This window comes from Gobio gobio, assembly GCF_949357685.1.
Source record: "Gobio gobio genome assembly, chromosome: 10".
NCBI classification, from domain to species: Eukaryota; Metazoa; Chordata; class Actinopteri; order Cypriniformes; family Gobionidae; genus Gobio; species Gobio gobio.
Window position 1 is genome coordinate 15,015,439 of NC_137116.1, and position 19,277 is coordinate 15,034,715.

The window sequence follows — 19,277 nt, forward strand, 5'->3', positions numbered from 1 at the left end:
ACAGAAGGCTTTCCGTATCAAATGCTCACGCGACGCTTTGTGAAGAGTGCTCGCGAGCACGCGTCTGTGCGCGTCTCAAAATGCTTTTATGACACAAAATTAATGTAAACACCGTCAGTAATGTCTTAATGAATTAAACAGACACGACAAACCACATCTTATATTTCAAAAGAGATCTGTGCATTAGTATGAGTGCAGATCTCCCGCTGTCTATGATGTCATCATTAATAATCAGGCAACAAAGCTGAGAGAGAGAATAATCACTCACAGTTCTTAAATACTGAAAGCATGCTTTGATATTTTTTTTGTTCCTCTTTATGATTTACTAGCTTTTATGTTTTGCAGATATATTAGTTTATGTATTTAAAATTATTAACATGCAACTATTTTAATTAAAATGTTATAATGTGTAGTTATTTATTTTAAAAAGCACTTATAATTACATATAATAAAAAAGATTTTAAGTTTTTAATAAATTAATAAGATTCATTATTAAGGAAAAGTTCAGGAATTGTTTTGGAATCGGATCATGACTCCCAGAATCGGATCGTGAAGTGCCAAAAGATTTCCACCATTACTATACAATGATGTATTGTTGAATACATTTAAAAAATAATCGCATATTAAATCGCAATCGCAATATTGGTTAAAAAAATCGCAATTAGATTTTTTTCCAAAATCGTTCAGCCCTACTTAGCACAGCGTTCGTGGCTCGACTCGTCGAGACTGTTTTCCAAGATGGCTCCTTGTCTGTATTCGGGTCATGTACTGTCTTTATAAAGTATCTTCTTATTAAACTGTTTGCACACTTACAAAGTTCTCAATGCTTTGTCTCAGTGGTTCAAGGCTATTTAACGAAGACTATTTAGGCTAATTTTACAAATAGTCGCTGCTCACACTACCGTGATTGTATAATACTTATTTATATTACATATTTTTACATATTTATATTAATTTATGTATCTCGTGTGCGCTTTTGTCTCAGTGGTTCAAATATTTAACAAAGGCTATTTAATTTAACAAAGTGTCGCACCCTACTGTAGTGTTGTCAAAAATATTGATATTTCGATATGTATCGATACTGAAATATCTGAAACGCTACGATACTCCTTTTTAACAGTATCGATGCCAGCTGCGCTCTCCTCTCCGACCGACAGCGAGTTGACACGCACCCGCCTCCTCTCATTCAGTCCGGTTAACCCTCTGAACCGGGCGAACGCGTATTCTGCCGGATATTTCCTCATGACTGCGTGTTAGTGTAACGGTCTGAATTTCGCGCGGAGTTGCACATAACGTTAATTCTACTCATTCCCGCAGATTTCGCGCTTGCACCTGAAGCGCACACACATACCGTAATAAAGCCGCCTCTGACATACAAGTGCAAAAATTTGCTCCTTTTTCCAGCTTATTAATGGTCAAATACACTCAAAAAAATCAGTCTTGGTGAGTTTTAACATGAACACAGTCGTAACCAGTTCAGGAAGAATGAGTAGATGGAACAGTATTTGGAATCCATGCGTGCGTCGGTCTTAAAGGGACCGCAGTTATTCATTATTCAAAAAACTACACAAAGACAAACGATCACTGACTGCTCTTGACTGATTAACTTGTGTAACTTTAATGGTTTAATGTTTTCATTTTTTTACAATGAAGATTATACAATGTTATTTAAAATTAGGGCTGCTCGATTATGGAAAAAATCATAATCACGATTATTTTGGTCAATATTGAAATCACGATTATGTAACACGATTATTTCACATGACTTTGGGAATGTGTTGTATTTATTAAAAATACACCTTTCAACAATTCAATTGAAATTGTAACATTTGTTGTACTTTTTGAACTATTAAAATAAATAATATAACATATATTCAAATCAAAGTATAAAAGTATTCACGTAAAAAATTATAACCACAAATAAATAAGATCAACAATATGGTTCGGCTAGATATGCTTTTCAGGTACGTCTAACATTAGTTTTAAGGTACAGAAATGTATCAAATGTAAAATAACATTGCATATTTGAGTGCATAAATTAAAGATGAATCCTATTAAACTTACAAAAGCTATTCAATCCGGATCGGATATGCGTCGTCTTTATCGACTGTATAAAGTTCACTTAAGGCATATACAGACTATGTCTGCTAGGATACTCATCAAGATGGACATGTTGACATACGTTTTGTGTGAGTTTGTCCGTTCAAGAGGGAGACTTGAAAGAGTCTTCTCTTTCGCGTCTTCTGGAATTAAACACGGGTGATGACGGTGAAAACGACTGGTCATATTCAAACATACGGCAGCACTCGCATGCATTGAACAAAGTTTACAAAGAGAGAATTATTTGAAAAATATGAGGGGAAAAAAGGACGTTTACACGGCACCCCTGATCTCGTCAGTTTTTGTTTCTTTATTAGATTGTCATAGGTCACTCTGTGTTTAATTTTCAAGTGGTTAAACAACGTGGTGTTTCCTTGCGTTGCAGCCACTACCATGTAGCAAATCTTGCACGTAGCATGTTTCTGCTCGTCGTCTGATTCCTCGAAGCCAAACTGTTCCCAGACAACGGAGTTGGTTTTGCCTTTTTTGCTCACCAAACGCTGCTGTAACTGCCCTCCTTCTGCCATCTTTACTCGCGCCGAGTTTTTAAATTCCAGCGGATGATATGCACACGAGTCACGAGACTCACGAACTGAGAGAGATTGTGGCTTCGGTAGGGGCGGATGAACGCGTGCGCGTTTCATTCAGAACGCAAGACAAAATAAGATTGCAAAACTGAACATGGCAAAATAATCGTTTTTTCTCGATTGTACTATTTTGGTGATCGTTGGGAGGCAAAATCTAAATCGAAATTCGATTAATTGCACAGCCCTAGTATGACTTTGTTTTTTTTTTTATTCAGTTTCTTACCTGAATACTGTTAGACCTACCTGAAAAAATAAAGCAGTCTATTTCATTTGTATCTTTATTCTATTGTATTTATTTTGCAATTGTTTGTAATTAGTTTATTTGTTCGTATTTTATTACTGTTTACTCGTGTTTTTAAATTCAATTTGAAATCAAGCTTCCTTGTGCTTTATGTAAACTATTGCAACAAAATTAGTTAGCAAATATTTGTGGGATAATTGTAATGGTAATTGATCAACGTTTATATATGAGAAAAAGCTTAAAAGCTTTATCATGTAAAGTGATCTCTTCAAAATAAAATTTTAATTGCTTAGACTTTCAATAGATGAGAAAAAAGTTTGACAGTATATGCAGCGTTTTTTCCCTCTGGTATCGAAAATGGTATCGAATATCGATATTTTTTTAGGTATCGTGTCGAAGTTAGAAATTCCAGTATCGTGACAACACTACACTACTGTGATTGTAAGCCTGCCAGATGGATATCTTTTTCGATTGCCTTTTAATGAAATTGGAATTTCAGAATCACATAGCCTACTTATATTTAATTGCCTACAATAGACTATTTATTGATTATATTGAATGAAATTTTGCATGCCCAGCTTATTTGTAGTCAATCTTTCCCAAAAAGAGTTGGAAGAGAGTTCAAACTTACCAGTACTAAGGGTTGCTGAGGCAGCTCCAGCTCAGTTTGCTCTTTCTGAAGCCGTTGTTTTTTTTGCCTGCTATGGGAGAAAGCGGTCCAAGAAAACTGAGGTCCTGCTTATGCGCCTGTATTTTATGCTTTAGTAAAATGAAATTCAAATTATAGGCTACAAGACATTACACAGGTACTCTCGCATATAGGCCTAATAGTCAATACAAATGGAATGTTATAATGGAACATTGCGCTCCCCAACTCGCGAAAAGATGGAGCAAATCCGACCTTTGATTAAGTTTTGTTTAGAAAACCTTGAATCCATATAAGACACATGTCATTAAACCATTAAACACAATCCATATCATTAGAATCAATGAATCCATGGAATTAGACACAACGTGCAGGCCAAGGTTTTTTTTCTTTTTTTACGCCACGGAACAGGAAGTTGCTGTAACTCAGGCATACAATGTCCGAACTGCCCCAAACTTCACATGTTTGATAAAAGTCCTGGCCTGAAGACAGGATCTACATGCCAATATTCAGTTATAGTCATAGCTCCACCTTCTGGCAGCACATTGAAGTGAGTTTGCCATATTTATCCTATATTTACCCGCTTAAATGCATGTCGCCCACTATTCACTGTGGCCACCGGGTGGCGGTGCATGTGCGAGGGCCCTTTCATCGCTGCTTGCAGACTGAATTATTATTATTTAAATAATAGTATTTGATATTATATTATTATCAGGACAAATATTCCCCCATTGCATTACTATACTTTGTATTCAGTGTCACTGAAATGTTCATCTACGCGCACTCCTGCTGTTAGTGCACTAAACATAAGAATAAACCAGTCATAGTTCTGATCACAAGAAAGCGTGTCTAAATGACTATTCTCAAACTGTAAATGTTCTACATCTTCTCACTCTCGTGTTGTTTTAGCACATCATGCAAGCATTAAACGTCTGTGTTTACAACAGTAAATCTGTTCATCAAATAAAAGCAATAGAGTCTCTTCAGAAGACTTTGATTATTTTGATGATGCCTTTTAAGTTTGAGAGGAATGGACTTTAAATGGAGGGACAGAAATCTTTCTCTGGTTTCTTGAAAAATATCTTGAAAATCTTACAGGTTTGAAACAACATGAGGATGAGTAGATGATGACAGAATTGACATTTTTGGGTAAATTATACCCTATAAACACAGTAAGCTGAGCCTTGGATAAAACAACTCAATAACGCAAATCATATCGTTTACATCAACAATACATATCGTCACATTTTTATATCACGATATATATATCTCGATATACGATGTATCGTTACACCCCTAATGTATGGTGTTGCATATGCACAGTGAAGATACTGCTTCTGATAACATGAATCATCTCTGTTACTGTTTCAGTGAGGAAGAAGAGGAGAAGGAGCCAGAAGACCTATTCGCGTTAGACGTAAATTTTTACAAGGAATGCTTGGGAGGCTTTGACCAAGTAAATGGCAAATACGAGCCGAAAGTGATGTATGTTTCTTGTGCACAACCATGTGTTTGATTTCTACACACTCTCAATCTGTGGGAAGTCTGGGAACTGAAGACAGTAACAGTGTTTGACCATCTTTTTGTCTTGTGTGTTTTTGTGCAGAGAGGAGAGGCTAGACGTCGTAAGAGAGCAATTTAAGCTCATTCCAAAACAGAGGGAGGAGAACATTAAGGCCATAAAGACCATGAAAAAGAAAATTGAATACTTGCGCACGGTCAAATATGAGTCATCCGATGTTAAGAAGCTGACAGGATTGACCAAATGAATGTATGACACAGCTGTCTGGTTATGCAAAGAATACTGAAATGATGTTTTTATAATGTTTAAGGAGAAGGTGGTGAGGTCGCTGGGAAGGTCGGTGACCGTGAGGAAGCTCCGGATTCTTTGGGATCGGGATTTGGGAATGGTCCAAGACTTCTCCCAGGATGAGGCCCCACCTGACGCCCCCCCCCCCCCCCCAGAACAACCGTCAGGTTTGAAACAACATGAGGATGAGTAGATGATGACAGAATTTACATTTTTGGGTAAATTATACCCTATAAACACAGTAAGCTGGGCCTTGGATAAAACAACTCAATAACGCAAATCATATCGTTTACATCAGCGGTTTTCAATAGGTGAGGCGCGCCTCCCCTGGGGGGCGCCCAAGAGCCACAGGGGAGGCACGACGTGAAGAAAAAATAAACCATATACTCGCGTCGCGGTATACTGGGTAAAAGCTACGCGGGATACTCGCGTCGTGGTACAAACGAGTTGACTGATTAGTGACAAGTAGTAATGCTGACAGATTAAGCAATGGCTCCTTCTGGCTCAACGTGTGCACAGGTGCTCAAGGCACAGGCCTACTCGAAAACTGAAGGATTTTATGAATGGCACCTGTTTTCAACACAAACACTTTACGCAGAAAGAGTGTTTCTTGTACTTAGAAAAAACTGCAATACAATTATTTTTTTAAGGGGTAGGCTATGTTTATTTTTTTCAATCATTTTAAAATTAATTGGAGAATTAACTTGAATGTGCCTAATAGCCTATGTGTTGTAGCCATTAAATAAACGCATTTAGTTTCATATGTTAAAATATTATATGTTATTTTTTTCCATCTATATGTTGATTATGAAAAGTGAACACCATGAGTAAGATAGGATGCATCGGGGACATGGAGTGGGTCAGACATGATTGACCACTTCATTAAGTTTCGTTTTGTAGAAAGACTTTCTTTAGTTTAAAGTGAATTTCGTTGTGTATAAATTGTATCTTAATTTTAATAAATGTTTATTCAACAAATTGCCTGGATTTAATAAATAAGAAGCAAATATAGCCGCGATCAATTGCATTGCACGCGTGAACTGGAGCGCATCATAAATTCATATCTCATATCTCTAATTTTTTATTATAAATTAATCGAAACTCAGTTTATGCCTCATAGACATGAAAAATATTTAAGAAAGCTTTACATTTCTTTAAACGAAACTATTCAAAACGAAAAGAAATAGGCTAGCTAACGTTACTCAATGTAATCCCAATGGCCATGATGTGCATTTCTCTCTGTAGGCGTGTTCAATACGGAGATGGCGATCTTCAACTTAATTTTTGCAGCTGACACAGACAGAAAAGACTAGTGTAGGCCTACTAATACAAATCAATGCACGAAATCGAACTTTTTTATTTTAAATTTGTATTAAGCTTTAACAAAAACTGGTCGATCTCAGCTCGAATGTGGACTTGAAGCAGAGACTGGCAGAAATGCCGATCACGCGTTTCTGGTTGTCTGTGGAGAGCGAGTTCCCTCAGATCTCCACTAAGGCTATGCAAGTCCTAATCCCCTTCACCTCCACTTACTTGTGTGAGTGTGGGTTTTCCGCACTGACCATGATTAAAAATAAATACAGATCAAGGCTGCAGGTGAAGGACGACTTGCGTTTATTTCTCTCTGCAGTGCAGCCCCGCATCGAACACCTCTGCGCGTCAAAAGCGCGTCCTCATTGTTCCCACTGATATGGGCGGTTATTCAAAGTTCAAAATTAAAATTCAAATGACGTGAATGACACGTGCAAATTACGTGAATGACACGTGCAAATTACGTGAATGGTGCATTTTGTTTATTGTTTAAATCTGAATATGATTTTAAATAATTTTAGCCACATACAAATCTTGTATGTGGCTGAAAAAAAATTGTAATGCAAATCTTTTTGATCTGATAACATGCCTTCAATGCAGTTGACTGTTATGTGTTATGCGCTCCGTGAACAAAAAGCATTGTCGTTCATTGATCAGAGAGCTGTCCATTGTGCTGATTTTGTTCGAGACGATGTGCATTAAAATGTGCGCTTAAAGAGATAGTTCACTTTAAAATGAAAATTCTGTCATCATATACTCACCCTCAATTTGTTTCAAGCCTGTATGAATTTCTTTCTTCTGCTAAACACAAAGCAAGATATTTTGAAGAATGTCAGTAACCAAACAGTTAACTGGTCCCATTGACCTCCATAGTATATATATTTTTTCTTACTATGGAAGTCAATGGGACCAGTTAACTGTTTGGTTACTGACATTCTTCAAAATATCTTGCTTTGTGTTTAGCAGAAGAAAGAAATTCATACAGGCTTGAAACAAATTGAGGGTGAGTAGGCCTATATGATGACAGAATTTTCATTTTAAAGGGGCTATATGCGTTTTTCTGAAATTTAAACTCGCGACTGACACCTGTGGCCAAAAAACAGAACTGCTCTTATTTTCTGCTCGCTCTCGCAGCGGTGGTGACGTCACATCCGCAGACAGCGCGGGAAAAAACGACCCGCCAGAAAATAGGAAAAATAGGATACAGGCTTATAGGTGCACCCACTGTGAGCGGACAAGGTGTCAGTATGCTCATCAGGAGATGTTTGAGTCATAAATGGTAAAATAAAAAGGCTATTGTTACGTTTATTTTGGGGAAAAAGTTGCATATAGCCCCTTTAAAGTGAACTATCCCTTTAAGACCCAGACACAAGTTTCACACTTGTAACATTCAGCATGTTTTGTTGACTTATGGTTAGGCCTACTGATGTTCTGTGATTTTTAAAAGTAGCCTCAAATAGGCCTGCATAAAGTTGGAAGTTATTTGCTGTTGCAAAGATTTATGAATGCACTTCTTAAAAAAAAAAAAGGAAATAAAATACAATATGAAAAAATATTTACATTTTATTAGTTGTTATTGAAACTCATCATTGCCAGGAACACACAGAAGATGGCATTTACTGCCGAGGCGTGTGTGGGTTAGAGCAGGCGGACAGGATTTTGGGGAAGGGGGGGCTCGGCTGTCCTTACCTACTCTAAGGGGAGGCTCACATTCACCCAATTTGAAAACCCCTGGTTTACATCAACAATACATATCGTCACATTTTTATATCACGATATATATCTCGATATACGATGTATCGTTACACCCCTAATGTATGGTGTTGCATATGCACAGTGAAGATACTGCTTCTGATAACATGAATCATCTCTGTTACTGTTTCAGTGATGAAGAAGAGGAAGAAGAGGAGAAGGAGCCAGAAGACCTTTTCGCGTTAGACGAAAAAATTTACGAGGATTGCTTGGGAGGATTTCTACACACTCTCAATCTGTGGGAAGTCTGGGAACTGAAGACAGTAACAGTGTTTGACCATCTTTTTGTCTTGTGTGTTTTTGTGCAGAGAGGAGAAGCTAGACGGAGTAAGAAAGCAGTTTAAGCTCATTCATAAACAGAGGGAGGAGGTCACCCAGGGAGGGTAAGCACATCGTGTCCCATCTAAAGCAGTCACAGCCCCACACACACATCCACATCTATTAGAAGACTGTGTTCTGGTGAGGCAAAAGCAAAACGATGAGAACCAGGTAGGTAGATAGATAGATGGATAGATAGATAGGTAGATAGATAGGTAGATAGATAGATAGATAGATAGATAGATAGATAGATAGATAGATAGATAGATAGATAGATAGATAGATAGGTAGATGGATAGATAGATAGGTAGATGGATAGATAGATAGATAGATAGATAGATAGATAGATAGATAGATAGATAGATAGATAGATAGATAGATAGATAGATAGATAGATAGATAGAAAGATAGATAGGTAGATGGATAGATAGATAGGTAGATGGATAGATAGGTAGATGGATAGATAGGTAGTTAGATAGATAGATAGATAGGTAGATAGATAGATAGATAGATAGATAGATAGATAGATAGATAGATAGATAGATAGATAGATAGATAGGTAGATAGATAGGTAGATAGATAGATAGATAGATAGATAGATAGATAGATAGATAGGTAGATAGGTAGATGGATAGATAGATAGGTAGATGGATAGATAGGTAGTTAGATAGATAGGTAGGTAGATAGATAGGTAGATAGATAGATAGATAGATAGATAGATAGGTAGGTAGGTAGGTAGGTAGATAGATAGGTAGATAGATAGATAGATAGGTAGGTAGGTAGGTAGGTAGATAGATAGATAGATAGGTAGGTAGGTAGGTAGATAGATAGATAGATAGATAGGTAGGTAGGTAGATAGATAGGTAGGTAGATAGATAGATAGATAGATAGATAGATAGATAGATAGATAGATAGATAGATAGATAGATGTCACATCAGTTTTTTGCTATTCTATTTTAAGCGACAGGAACAGCTAAAGGTTAAGGAGAAAAAATTATATTTATTTTCTTAATTTATTTTACTTAAAATAATTGAAAAACCTTACTTAAACTTACAACTTTACTTTAAAAAAAAAAAACCTTGTACACATTCCTAGTGTATAGTATAATATAAATAAATATATATAAAGATTTACACTGGAAGCTCAGAGCAGTACTGCAGCATTTAAGTATGAAATTGAATGAATAAATGTAAAATTAAAACACTACATAGACTTCACCAGGGCTCGACATTAACGCTTGTCCGGGACAAGTGGATTTTTTGAAGGGGCAAGTGAAAGAGAATTTTACTTGCCCGACGGACAAGTAGCCTGATAAAACGTCATTAACAAAAATAACTAGGGAATCACCAAAATGCAAGAATGATTCTGCATTCATTACTGTAAGTGGCGATTGACAGTGAATGATAATAATGTATAGTGAACTGACGGTAACTAACGTTGCACTGTTGACGCTCGCGCAGCCTCTCGAGGAGAAATCGAAACATGTGCACCGCTCACACAGAGAAACTCAGTTAACACACTGCTGTAAAAATGTAGAAATGTGGAGTTTATTTATATTTATAACATGATACAGTTGCAATGTCACATTACCAAGAGTGCTGTTTTCCTGAATAACATCACGACTGAAAATGACACTGATTTCAAATGACAGTTCCATAAACAATTATTAACATTAAGTCACTTACATTTTGATGCAATATTGAGTGTTTTTGTTCTATTTCAGCAGCGAAAATAGTTCCAAAAGATCACAGCAGAACGCGTGTCACAGCATCAGTGTGTGTTAGTGAATGATTCAGCGTTTTGAATGAATCGATAGAATCAAAGATTCAATGAACTATTCGTAACGACGCCTCATTCTTGAATGAATCAGCGTTTGAACGAATCGACTCAATGACTCGCTCATTCAGACGGTCACATGCTGCCACCTAATGGTGCTTTAGTTTCATCTTTCCAACATTTCTTATTTGTATATTAAAAAAAAATATTTAAAACAATCTCATAACATTATTTAATGCAGTTGTAATTTTTCAGTGTAAATTATTTAATTTGACTGGTAACAGCCAGTGTCGTCTTCTAATTTAATTTATTGATCCAATTTAAGAATATAAAAGGAAATCTGAATCATAGCCTATGTTTAATACGATTAGGGGAAAATGCCCTTTATAAAAGGTAAAAATATCACAAATATGCATATGTCAAAGTTGATTGAACACTGGTGAGAATATTGCTTCAGAATAAATTGTATTTACAACACACAAAAATCTCATGGTTAAAAAGAGCCCAAAGTCACCATAATCTGTCTTTTAGATCTATACTGCCCTACAAAGGCTAAGTGCAGTAACTACGCAAACACTGAAACTGAGAAAAATGGCTTTAAAGTTTTTACACCAGCCAGTCAAACATGTTGTGGGTAGATTAGTGGTAATGCATTCGTGTATTGCCTTCTTAGGAAGACATTTTTTATAGATAAAAACCATGACCACCGATGTGATCTTTGACCCCAAAATGCAGATACTGCACTCTGCCTTTGGATGACCTTAAACAACTAAAACACTATTGCAAAGGCAAAGTGCAGTATCTACAAACTAAATGTGTTCATACTACTTTTTTTCATGCTTCTTAATACATGTTTATAGTAATAATAAACTTTATATAATACAGAATTTTCATTTTCGGTTGAACTATCGCTTTAATATGGCCATACATCACTTCTAAGCTATTCTCAAACATGTACATTTCCTATTTATGCTATCTACACCCTTAAAGCTATAATTAATAATTAAAATATAATTATTATGTATTCTTAGCTAGCCTATCTGTGAAATCCAAAAAACTGATTGGCACTTTTTTTGTATATTAAGTAGCCTACGAAATTAGTGCGTGAAAATTGAGTACTTTCAGTACATTATGCAAATGTACTTTTTCCCCTAGTGTGCTTGCTGTGGGCCGGCTGCGCTCGTCCGGTTGTCCGGTTGTCACCTGCTGACTGGCGCCGCTAACTTCTAGAGTAACTTTGTCTAACAAGATAACTTTACCAGAACCAGCTAACTTTTGAAGGAGTAACCCCGGTCAATACAATTGACAAAGCTGCCTGAAACGGAGAGATGTCCGAATCAACAAACACCAACGTGATTAAATCGCATTATCTTTACGTTGTCAGAGGATATTGCCTTTAACCCCTTAAACCCGAAGTGTACTGGCTGAAGTGTATGATTTTCTCCAAAGTAGTGATGAGTTATTTGCTGATAAAATGGAAAAAATCATAATTTATATGGGGGGGGGGGGGGGGGTTATTATGTTCTGCCATGTGTCAATCACATCATACAGCTCAGATAGTCATGTGTCATATGTCATTTGAAAGGTCTCGTGGAGCAGAACTTGGCGCCGTCCCAGATGAGCCAGGAGGAGGAGAGATAACTGATTTACATCTTAAAATCTTTTTTTTCTGCATCTCTATAAAATGTTTTTGTTTTACAGCTGTAGATCTTAAAATCATTTCTAGATTGTTTTTCAGAGGCAGAAAGGAACTTCTGCGCTGGTCTCAGAGAGCGATTCCTTGTCCTACACCAGCAATGGGCCAGGTGAGTCATTCCAAGTGTATATCATCAGCCTCTTCTGCTGTTATATTGTTTGTGTAAGTTTTATCTGTGTCTGGCACAAGTGAGGATGAGGATGAGCAGCTTGGGGACGAAAGTGAAGACGAAACCAGGTAAGGTCTCTCACACACACACACACACCTCCACTGTGTATGTTTTGGCTGTACATAGCTGTTTCTGAGTTCTTAATGCTTAAAGAGTTAGACTTTTTTTTAAGTCACCAGCTGACTCACCGTTCTGATGATGAAAGTGTCAAAGAGGTTTTTTTCTTCTGGTTCTCTGTGTATCAGCTCCAGAAGAAACAGCCCAAAGCCGTGAGATGCCCAACGGCCCAGACTCAGAGATGTGGGATTTCCCAGAGGCGTGGCTGGGATGTGCTGCGCTTTTGTGTGGGCTGTAATACCTCGTGTTCAGCCACAACATTATTGTTTGGGTTACTTAGGTAAGCACATTTTGCTGAAGAATGAGTGGATTTGAGACGATTTGTGTGATGTTTTATTAGAAATATAGTGTCAATTTTATTTATTAAAATGTATTTTATTTATTGGCATTGATGTCGACAAATTGGACTGTTTTGCAGGAGACTGCTATCATCTGGGAATCCCTCCCTACAATTTGGAGGTGAACTTTCACCAGCTTTCAACCTAATGGTCGATCTGTTGGACAACATCGCTACACAAGTGCAGCAGTCGGACAGTGGAGCTCTGACTGAAGAAGAGCAGACCAAGCAGGTTCTGGAGCTCTCAGAGGAGCTGAGCAGAGGGACGCTGCGTCACATATTTCATATTGAAAGTGCAATTAGTACAAGAGTTATATTGTTGTTATATTGTTTGTGTAAGTTGTATCTGTGTCTGGCACAAGTGAGGATGAGGATGAGCGAAAGTGAAGACGAGCACACGGACGTCTCCAGGGTGTAGGCATGGACTGCATCATTTGGACAGACCGCCCCGTCTTCAGTGCTTCATTTGTGTTCTTGTTTAAGGTTCTGTAGTTGACATGTTCTTTTAACTGCTGCTGTTTTAATTTCTCTGCTTTCTTTTTCATAGTCTCTGCAAGTTCATCAGTTTTCTTGTTACGCACTGTATATAAATCTATTGTCTGTATTGTAACATATTGTGTATATACTTTGCTTTATTAAAAAACACAAAGTTGTCCTCCGAAGAGGGGGGGTGGTGGCGGGCCAAAAAAAAATAAACATTATTGTTTTGACATTACTTGTTGACATTATTTGTCATTTTCTTGTTCCTGTAATAAAATGTCCCTCAGCCTCAACTCTAAAACTTTCTGAACAAGACATTTCTGACTGACTGACGACTGATTTGTTTGTTTGTTTTTTTAAATAAAAAAATATATTTTATACATACTCATCTCATGATTTTTTTGTTTTAACTGAGAATCATCCATTAAAGAGTATAAGCTACAATTTTACACACACACACAGTCCATTGAAATGCTAATGAGTTGGGCCACTGCTACTCACATGTTGTTAGAGACACAGAAGCAATTAGTACATTAATACTGGTTATGGTTAAATTACAACAAAACCAAGTAAAGAAAACTATACAATAACTAAACTAAAGAATCTAATGTTTTTTTTTTTTTTTAAATCGGTCAACGAAAATCAAACGAATAATTAACACCAGAATTGCAACTAGAAAAGCACTTTATTTGTTTCTGATGGACCATGTGGTGGGAGGCTTTACATGAAGAATAATTTCCCTCCCTAACTAATCTTGTGTTGTTTTTCAGTAGCCCCTCACTGCAGAATACGAGATCCAGGGGGTGGAGTTGGATCGAGACACCCCTCGCTGCAGCCTGTAGCACGATGACGTAGCTGGATCATCCAATACGTACTGGATGGATGTGTTTTGGCGACGTCACAGCCGCATGCGCAGTACCGATCTCAGTTATGCGCATGCGCTGTCTTAAATGGCATGTACGCTCAATATTGTATTGGGATGACGTTCTAACGTGTGAAGTACTAGTACTGATAAATAATAATACGTCATTATTGGTGAATAAGTCATTATTTACATGTGTGATGCTTAAGTTATCCTAGTTTCACTCTACATACATGCAAAATTTTAAATCACACAATTGTAGAGCTTTTAAACCCAAATTGTATGGATTAATAGCATTGCATCACCACAAGTAATATAATTGTTTTAATGTGTATATAGAATATTTTAAAATAAAGTCATTTTATTTCATTCAGATCATATTTGCTGTTGAGTGGAGGCAAAATGAGTCAAGTAATTGTCTCTAATTTTAATCACAAAGTTATAAAACAACAAGGTCTTTTTAAAAACTTAAATACATGTACACATTCAAGGAAATTGCACAAATAATAAAGGCACCAAGGAAAAAAAGTTCTCAATGATATTTTGTTTGGCAAGTTCAACAAACTGATCACAGCAGTCAGATCAAGCAGTTGTCACTCAAGTGACCATTTATATTACATTTACATTTAGTCATTTAGCAGACGCTTTTATCCAAAGCGACTTACAAATGAGGGCAATAGAAGCAGCTAGAGCAGTCCAAGGGCAACAATATCAGCAATATGCAAGTGCTGTAACAAGTCTCAGTTAATCTAGCACAGAACAGAATTTTATTTTTATTTTTTTTAAATAAATTAGACAGACAGACCAGGGACGTCACTAGGATTGGAAGACAGGGGGGGGGGCTTAGCCCCCAGGGTATTTGTAACTTGCGTTTGCAAAATCTTTGCACTCACATCTAGAGCTACACTTATGAGTTACTAAGCAATGACTTAAATGCGTCTGCTCATGTAAATGTATGATAAAGTAATAGCATACTATTCCCCAGATAGCAAAAAATATCGGCACGGCTTCTTTTTGCCGCCGGCCCTAAGCTGTCGGCTATAGGTGCGTCCCGCTGGCGGTGATGAAACGTTTGCCGCCGAATACGTCACTCCCATTTCTTGCGAGATGCCGCGGCCGACTAGCCGGCGGGCCGCCGGCTTCATTTTCTCTGGCGGTTGCCTCCGCCTAATGGACCGCGGCCGGCTGGCGGCAAGCCGCTGTGAAATACAAGGATTTCTACTCTCAAATTCGACCAGCCACGTTGGCTATGTTTGGCTTGTTGGGAAATAGAGTGGAACTGACAGCATTTTAACTAGTTCTCACATTTGAAGCGATTATAAAATCATAATAGCCTATATGTGAATTATATCAAATATTAGTTTTTTTTGCTCCAAAGCCATTAGGGTTTATAACAGATTCTTGACTCTTGATTCCATGATAAGGTTAGGTTTAGGAAATTACATTTAAATTTTCACTTGATTATTTGCATGTCGAGTGTGTTTAAACAGTGTTGGTCAATTTGACCCATAATGGATGTAGGCTAATACTTTTTTTTTTTTTAGCATAATAGGAGGGTTAAGAAAGTTTGAAAGTTCATTTTAGGATAACACTTATTTTTGTATTGGCCTTTTTTCTATTTCTTTTTGGACTGACTTTAAAATAGACATGACAAAAAATTAGAACTAACTTCATGACATTTTACTTTGTTTTCAAAACCCATATTTTTCTGAAAAACAAAAATATATTATTAATTATTTAGGAAAAATTCTACATTCATAAGACAAGAATAACTCAAAAGAAGCCCTCTAATATTACCTCTTATAAAGCTGATTTTTACAATATTTGAAACCCTCTCAAACATGAGGTCGCAAAACAAAAAGCTTACAAAAACAGAAACCTGAAAGCTTTTCAATTTCATGTGACTGCCTTAATATTATAAAGTATTTTCTATCTCAGAATTCTTATTTTTATTATTTATTTTATATACAGTGTTACATTTGTTGTTATTCTTTGTTCTACATATTCGGAACTGTACCACAATGCTTTATTATTTTTATTTTTCTCTCATTGTACTTTTTGTATTGTACTTGTCTATACATGTACTAATTTAAATAAAAATAAAATAAAAAAAAACAGAGAAGTACCTCCACCGGCCGAGAGGGGCAGTATACTTAAAAAAGACGGAAGACAAACCGGTAAAACATACAGATTTACCAACAGCGGCCGCTCATCACATGGTTTTAGTATTTGAAGAGAGGAGATCAGAAAATATCCTCGACTACGAGCGTTTAAGTAAGTACATGTTTCCTTTTTGTGTCACACAATATTATGTTCATTTTTGATGTATAGCTATACCGGTAGGTTGTTTTAATTAGTTTGTTCAGACACGCACGCTGATATAGTGCACAATACACAGTGTTAGCTAACACGTGCTGTTTCGCCTTTTTTACACACTGAGTTCAAGCATGTTCTACATGTTAAAATGTATCTAGCTACTGTAGGTAAGTTAGCCAAAGCTTTACATCTAGAAAGACTTAAGTTTAACTTTTGGTGTTTTCTAACAAAACAGAATGATGTATATAGGTTATTTAAATTATTTTGTTAGTCCGAACAAGCATGCTGCTAACGTTAGGTCAGTTTTAGCAAGTGTTAGCTAACATGTGCTGTGTTGCTACTGTTCTTCTAGCATTTAAGGTCATTTATGAGTTATTTCTCTGAACTGCTGTACTTATTATGTTTGAGGACAATGCAGTTTACTTGAATCACTACACTGAATGAATACATTTTACTGTTCCACATTTGGCTGACCAGTTTTTCCCCCCACAGCATAGCTACTGTATATTCTGTATTTAACGTTAACAATGCGGTTTTGTTCACATTTTCTTGCAGATACCTTGACCAGAGCACAATCGGTTATCTTCATCCAAGAGACCTATTGTTGGACAATCGTTTCGGCTTTCAAGGTAAATAAATTGTTAGTCACAATGTCTAGTTACTGGGCTATAAGGAGAAGAATATTGAAAGGAGTTGAGATGGACAAACAGGAAATTGCAGATGTTGGAAACTTTAACAGTATGGAAAATTGTGCCTGTAGTTGTTGTTATATATATATATATATATATATATATATATATATATATATATATATATATATATATATATATATATATATATATATATATATATATAATTAAAATAAAATATTTTTTATGTAGATTTCCAGAATGAGAACCAAGCCCTGAGGGAAAGCAATGCACGAGCAGGTGAGAACATGCACTCTTTCTTAAATTTTACTTTTTTGACTGTGATGTAGGTCCAAAATTACCAAATGCCTTTCATTTTGTAGCTTCGGATGACAGCGGCTCACTTCATGAGCAGGTGAAGCAAGTTGGGACAATGTTGACGACGTTTGCTCGTACTGGGCAATCAGGTACAACTTGCAAACAACACCTGTGGTTGTTGGTTTAATTCCCACTGGGGCCACCTGTACATGTAGTAGACCTAGTTGTAAATGTCATAGTTTAGTAGTTGAGGGACCAGGACTGACTGCTTTATTCTTTTATTCTGTGAACCCCTGTAGGTGCAGATCAGACCCTAATGCTGCGACGTCTTGGAGAGTTTGGCGATGTTGTGCATAGCATGGACAACAAAATGGACACTATGCTGCAACATTTCAGTGCCAATGTGTCTTTTGGAGAGTTATCCCTGCCAGGGGGTCTGTTACTCCCCCTAGACAACCCATTTGGCGTTGCTTGACAACAGTTTGAGGCAGGATAAAGAGCTCCAGTAAGTGTGCTGATTTTGTTTATAATGCTGTAGGGTAATCTAAAAAGTAAAATTTAAGATTGTACACTGCATATTCTACAGTCTGAATCACAGCCTGTCACATTTTTATATTTATGTATGAGAAGCTTCAGAGATATGTAATTTGTAACACTTTTTTGTATTTTCAGCTTCGGTTTTTGGCAATCAAATGTGGGAGGGACCTAAAGACAACCGTGTGGCGAATGCTTTAGAGTATCTTCTCTAATCACCTTTCCATTAATACAACCTGGACGGGTGTAGGGGATAAAGCATGTTTTAGAGACATGTTCCTGAAGACCATTGTTCAAAGTAATATATATATAAATATATAAATTTGTTATATATTTAAGTAGATGTGTGTGGCCTTATGACATTCACATGGAATGACAGATCTGTATTTTCTACAGGAGCCATCCGGAAGAACCCGGCAACCCAGGATGCCACTGATGAGGCGGTCCAGGTTAGCGCTATGCGTTACCTGAAAGGAGCATCTGATCGTGAAGGTGGAAAAAGACGCCGCACAGCTGAGAGGGACCCACAGCCGACCTCTTACACCTAGGCTGACTACTGACACCTGGAACCCTTTCTTTATCCTGCAGTCAGTAACATCAAGACCCCTAAAGAAGCCAGAAGTTTCAGGCTACACTCACCCAATCCACACTGTTCACTGTGGAAATTACTTTTTTTTTATTCCCTGTGACCCTGCCTTGAAGGCAGCTCCTTGGATAGATATGGGATGGCGAGGTTGTTTGTCCTTTATATAGGCGCACAAGAAATCACTGAAGATAAGCCAATTTGCGCTGCCTCATTCTGGAGGTCGGGGAAAACCGGAGAACCCATAGTCAGGCTTGTTATAATGTTCTGTTCTACTACTGTTCTATTCTTCTCCAGAGCTTTACTCTAAATTATTACCATTTATGCTATTGTTAGAAATGGCTTGTTAAATGTGATGTTATACCTCGATTTATTTGGTATCCTGCACATTCTTTGGTACCAAATATCCTCATTATTTGATATAATATTTAATGGTAATTCTTTTCATCCCAGAGCTGACCTATTTGTTATTAACAAATATTGTAAGTGTTATAATTTGCTTGTAAGGCTGTTTTTTTTTTTTTTAAACCAAAATTTAATTGGAAACATGCAGGTTCTTTAGTAAAAATGTTTTTTGTTATTTATAGGCCTATTTAAGCTTATTTATTGTCTGTTATATTTAATTTATATTATCTTGTATCATTGATAGTTAATGTACTTTGAAATGTGGAATAAAAATGCCAAATGGGAATTT

The 19,277-nt window shown here is 36.8% G+C and overlaps 1 long non-coding RNA gene across 1 annotated transcript; it reads left to right on the forward strand.

The window, feature by feature from the left end:
- The first annotated feature begins 16,274 nt into the window (after nt 1-16,274).
- Nucleotides 16,275-19,277, forward strand: LOC307132210. Its single transcript, XR_013817266.1, has 7 exons — nt 16,275-16,477; nt 17,075-17,148; nt 17,401-17,448; nt 17,532-17,615; nt 17,766-17,971; nt 18,139-18,298; nt 18,397-19,277. It is a non-coding gene; the product is annotated as an uncharacterized lncRNA (long non-coding RNA).